This window comes from Pinus tabuliformis, chromosome J, assembly GCF_031772625.1.
Source record: "Pinus tabuliformis cultivar Carrire ecotype Pingquan chromosome J, CPIR1, whole genome shotgun sequence".
Taxonomy (NCBI): domain Eukaryota; kingdom Viridiplantae; phylum Streptophyta; class Pinopsida; order Pinales; family Pinaceae; genus Pinus; species Pinus tabuliformis.
In genome coordinates this window covers 629,225,131-629,231,494 of record NC_142295.1, presented here as the reverse complement: position 1 = coordinate 629,231,494, position 6,364 = coordinate 629,225,131, and positions in this window count along the sequence as shown.

Genomic DNA, 6,364 nt, shown 5'->3' with positions numbered 1-6,364 from the left:
GCAACTGGCGGTCTCGGACGAACTGCTGGACGAACGGGACCAATATCTGCATGCACCCAAGAGTACAATTAAAAGTCTTGATAGAATAAAGCACAGCAACAATATAAATAAGAACAGTAAATAGTAATATGGTCAAGGAGTTTACCAATGGCGCCCCACTGTTCGCCATCCAGTAACACCAAATCCGGATCACCTCGGAAATCCATACCCACATATGGATACTCGGAAAACGCCATCTCCTGGTGCTCGAACCACTTGAAGAAGGCCTCAGTAAAAGTAATCTGAGGTTGACCAGCATGCCTAGACATGTGGTCGACCCACCTCTGCATGCGTGGCTCGGTCGGAGAAGGCAAGTCGAGTATGATGTACTGAGGCTACATCAGTGGGATTTTCTCCAAGGCGAAGGCAGTCAGAATAGAACCAAATCCAAAGTTCTTCAGCTTCTCGTCCTTTACCTTGGTCAATTGACTTTTCATTTGAACAAGTACTGCATCACACCAGTTGAATACTTTCGGTTGGAGACACTCCAAGGCGTGCTGCATATAAGATCTGTTGGCAACATGTAGAGCTGCGCTACCGGCCATCCTACCAATGGTATACAGAATGGACCTGAGAGACCTGTCAGTAATCTCACGGATAACAATCTTGCCATCTCTGCTCGGCTGAGAACCTTCCCTGCAATACTGGTGGACATAATCTCTGGTGGAATCGGTCCCCCGGGCCGTACCTGACAAGGAAATGGGGGCACCTCGTCTTGACAACCCAGTCAAGAAGTACATGTCCTCTATAGTCAAGGGGATGGACTTTCCCCTGATCTGGAATACTTGGTTAACAGGATCCCAAGCATCAAGCATATACTGCAGCAAAGTAATTTGTGCTCTCATGCCAGAGATACGGAAAAACTTCAGCAGGCCACAGTTCCGCAGCGCGTTCACCGTGATCGGGTCATGGAGGGTAATCATGTCCTCCTCTTCATGTTCTCGTTCTCGCCATGTAAGGGAAATTTTGTTCAAGGTTCCCTGCAAAGCAAACAAGAGAAGGAGTAAGTTCCTGATTTTGATGAAAAACTGGCGAAAATTCATCAAAAATGACCTGAAAACTCAGTTTTCTGAGCCCAGCGCAGGCAGAGAGTGTCCCTCCTGCGCTGAAGTTAGGGCGCTCTGGCAAAACCCCTGAGGCCTAGAAAGACTAAAAAACAGGCATGAAACTGGAAAATGAAACCATGAAAAGAAAGAGCTAAGGTTTAGCTCCTACCTGGTCCAGACGGCGCCGAAAATCGTCCGCAGAATCTCCCGGAATCAGCTGGTGAAAATCAAGGAAGAAGAGGCACCTCCAGAGCTCCAACAAACCAAATGCAAATGAAATGGTAAATGAGAGGTAAAAACACCTTTTAATGGCTTTTTACGTAGTTCAAAGTGAAATATTAGGGTTATAATCTCATTTTCATGCAAATATTATTCATTTCTAACAAAGTTTGTTGCAGCAATTGAAAATGCAGTACTATACTTGAAAAGAGAAAAGCTAGTAATGGTAAAAAATCAAAATTTGACCATATAATCGAGCAGTTTTACTGTGGAATTTATGCTCGTTAAAAAATAGAAAAGCGAGATTTGAGCAGTTTTAGCACATAGTTCATGCTCGTTAAAAAATAAACATAAGGTTGAGCAGTGTTTTGGCGCATTCAAGCTCTTTAAAAAATGAACCCAGTACCGGTAAATAACCACTGTGATCGTAAATTTATCAGCCATAAAAGCCTTGGTCGTGTTTGCACCCGCCACCTCCACTGTCATTTGGCCAATCGTTCACCTCCATATGATTGTTTACCTATTTTGAGGAACAGCTGCGAAGAGTGATTTCACTTAGCCATCCTTGTGACACTGCCGTGATTGGAAAATTCCAACCTGTACCTGGAATCTGCTGCTATCCCTGTTTATCACTCGTTCCTCAAAAGACAAGTATTCTTTGAGCTCTTTTCAACTGACTCGTAAAATATGAAAAGTTTGCCGAGTTTTGGCCTTCCAGCTCGTTAAAGTGACTGGAAGAGCTATCCCTCCTCTAGATTTTAATCTTTTTGGACCTGAGGGATTATTGCACAAAAAGGTTGAGCGCTTGTTTTATTCGGCTCGTTAAAGTTATCGAAAACTCATCCCTTCTGTATTGTTTTATACTTTTTCGGACTTAAGGGATTAGATGACAAAAAAGGAATTTTGGAGTTAACTTTCTGTACCTTTTCAGACTCTCTAAAAATGAAAAGGACCGAGTTTTCCTTGTCGTTAGACTCGTTAAAATGATTAAATAGCGACAAACTTGTCTTTAGACGAGAACGAGTTTCCCTATCACTAGGCTCGTTAAAACATAGCGATGGGCTTGCCCGAAGGGCAGGTTATAGAACAAGCATATGTTATCCTCCTTAAGCTTGACAAAAATAAAGAGGTACTGGTCAGAAATGACTGGGGAAAAATTGGGAGAACCTCAAAGCTTTAATGGTAGCAAGTCGCTCTTGAACATGACACTTTTCCTCCGTATCACATCGGGTTGGGTTGTTTCATTCACCGGTCTCATCACCATGGTCTTCGCCAAACCATCCATATTTGGGGTAATGCTACCGATCCATCGCATCAGTGTCGTTATATGTTCAAGAGATGTTGTTCAGAAAGAGTCAACCGTGTCCCATCCACTGCCATACATTATCCTTCATCCACCCATGATCGCCACCCTGAATCATATTTCACAGATTGTTTTCATCTCCACTAAAATCATTAGCTCCGTTCCGTGTCACTGATGTGGGATTCATTAAGGCCCTCCTTTGACGGATCGCTTCTTGTCGACTTCAGTTCATTATCCAAGAAGTAGATCTAGGAACACCCCCCTCAGTACTTTGAAGCTTGCATGCCTCAATGGCAAGTTTCTCACTTCCGGCGACAGGTATACATCAATGACCTTCGACCAGAAGATTTTGCATGGTGTTCGACGCCAAGTCCTTTATTCACACCACGTGAATTGTACTGCAGTACCTTGAGGGTCATTATCATTATCGGTGATTCCTCTCGCGCTTGTTAACGCTTTACATTATTGACCGGTAATCAAGCGATGTCTTCCCATGTTCGACTTCAGCGCAATTCTCACATGGATCGACTTGTACTTAGAGTGAAGATCGAACGAGTTTGAAGACCCCGGATCTAGTTTCATCCATCCGGGCTGCGATATATATTCAGGAAATATAAAAACATTTGACATGTACATCATTGCAGCAGATGATCATCCTACTCAAAGGATGATAATTTCAGCAGAGCATTATCAGTGTACCATCAGACGATCGTCTGTTCTATGTACTAAAATGAATTTATAAAGCTGAGCATGGGAATGCCCGCCTTAGCTAGATCATGAAAGCAGAATGAAAAATAATGTATTGTATTGTATTTTATTACAGGTCACCTCTCAGCGATTGAATGAACTTCGGATCCTCCTGATAAAGCATTTCACCCGATAAACGACCTCATACTTTAGGGGGCAACTGTTATAGACATTTTTGTGCCTTACAGCATGAAGCATGAAATGTCAATAATCTGAGGGATCCAAAGTCCCTAAACATGTTGTTCCTACCCCTAGAGGAACAAGGTCAGCAAACCACAGCACTAAATATCAGTTCTCCACCTGAAAACACTCAAAAACAAGCTAATTCTGGATCATGTCAACTGCTCCACTGAGCATCTGCGCTGAATTTCAACTGCTCCACTGTGTACCTGCGCTGAATGTCAACTGCAAAGAAGGCTACCTGCGTTGGGCGAGTTTGGCCAAGTTGCACAGTCATTCCTCAAGGTGTCAATGCCCAGGAAGCTTCCAAAATGACACTTGTATCAGGGAATTCGACTGGTGATGAGTAAGAGGGTCTAGATCTCCAAGTGGAAGCAAGAACCTCCAAGTGGACTCAAGAACTGAAGAATAACTGAAGTGGGAGAGGACACTAGTCAGCTTCATGCCAGCTACAAGCTGACTCATCCTTTCTCCAAAAACTCCTATATATAGAGCTCTCTCATGAGGTCTATGGAGGCTGGAATCTTGTGAATGTAAGGAAGTGATGTTGGTTTGAGTATAGAACTATTGGGTGATTTGCTTGAAGGAGGTGAAGAGAAGATTTCTTTCTGCTGGGAGGTGATGCTGGATTGGGCCTTTTATGGTTGTATTACTTCATGAACTTTACTTCTTCCATTAATGAAGCATTTGAGGTTCTTCTATATGCATGTGTCTCAATGGTGTATTGCTATACTTGTGTATTTGATTTATTCTAATCCTTGAATCAATTATGAATGTATGCTTCTTGTAGTTTCCCTCTCTTGCCATTTTGCAGGATCTTGGTGTAGCTGGGCCAGTGAAAGAGCAAGGAGCTGGGAGCAAGCAACAAGGAGAGAAGATTTGATCAATCATTAGCGGAAGACATCGGTTAGTGGATCTCTTCCTCCTCTCTCTTACATCTCATAAATAAGTAATCTCAAATAGCTTTGCTTTGATTGTTGCTGAGGTACTATCACCCTTAGAGTGGGATAGGGTCATTCCATATTGGATACTTTTCCCAACAACATATAGGAGGCTCATCAGGAACTTCTCTTAGATTGCATATCCTATTATGTCACTGTAGAGGCAAGGTAACAAATTTGAATGGACTAAGGAATGTGCAGCAAGTTTTGAGCAATTGAAGCAGTTGTTGACAAATGCTAGTTCTAAATATTGCAGATCCATTTAAGGAGTTTATGGTCTATACAAATTCCTACAAGAGAGGACTTGGTGGAGTCTTAATGCAAGAAGGATAGGTAGTGTGCTATGAGTCACTGAATCTAAATGAGCATAAGAAAAATTATCTAACACATGATATTGAGTTCTTATGCGACAGACTTATAGGATCAAATTTTACAGGCAGGATAATAGGATAATAGGATAATAGGTACATGGAGATTAGGCACAGGTACATCAAGGTACAAGCGATTAGTGTTGGGTGCAGTATAGGATCTATAAATGTACCAACATTTAATTTGTCAATTCGGATAGTTTGTGAAATTCGAGATGCAGCACTGGAAATTCCAGAGAAACCCCTGACAGCCTGTAAAACAAATGCTAGTCTATCTTGCGTATTAATCTCATCAATAAATGAAATCCTACACTAAAAGAGAATTTGAGAAACACCAATCCAAACAATTAAATCATGTGGGAAATAAAAGGCAAACCAATGCGAAAGGAAATTCTAAGTACGAGCAAACAGAAAGGGAATCATAACTGGAAACCAAACAATGTCGACACAATATCGAGAGACTGTAAATGCTAGAAGGAATTCAAAAGCAATTCAAAATCATTCTGCCTGTACTAATTTTGCTTGTACTAATTCTGTGTGAAATTAACTTGAAAGCATCGGCAAGTAAATCTACTGCGTAAATAACTTATGAAAGAAATTAAATTAATATGAATCTTGCCTTCCTTGTCCCTGAAAATAAATCATGGAGAACTGTCTAGAAGTTTAATGGAAAGTAAATATTATTGTTTTCAACATGATGCAATTTGCTTTCATTAATATCGGCTCCGTGGCATACAAGTAATATATGGTTTTTGTAAGCATAGATTGAATGAATATGTCAGTACCTCAAAATCATAATCACTCACATCATTTTCTTGTTCTGGAATATAAATCAATTACAGCTCATCAAAGCATAAGCCAATCTTGTAAATAATAAAAAATGGAGGGACATAATTTGATATGAAGAAATATCCCAAGTGTAAGCACAAATCTCAAGTACAGGAACAATTTCTTAATGCGGCAAATCAATGAAGTTTAGAGCTGAAAGGAAAACGTTGCAGAAAATTAAATAACATCAATTTGGAGAAGGAAAGAGACTATAAATTATTAAATAAACTTCACACAGTAAATGACAATTTAAATGCTAATTAATTTAAGAAATGAAGAGCGATGTCGAGCTGGTCTGGCGGCCAACCCAGCCAGCTCACACCCTCGATTAACCTGGTTCACATAGTAATCAAAATCATTAGATGCAATAAATGAATAGACAAAGCATGGATGAAAATTGCTTCAATTAATTCCTGAAAACATAGTCTTTTACATCAAGCAGACAACATTCAACTCCAGCAAGACAAGAGGAGCGATCCACTAGTGATAAACACATGATGCTACATTGGGACAACTCCTCTTCCCTTCGTGCGCACTGCCTCTGACTCGATCGATTTCCTAATTCCTGTCTGTCTAATTAATTGCCTAATTTATGTTTACTCCAGTTGATTTCTTATATAGATGTCAAATTACATGCTGGGCCTTTTAATTCAGCCAATTAAAATATAGAATATTATTAGTTTTAACAATTTT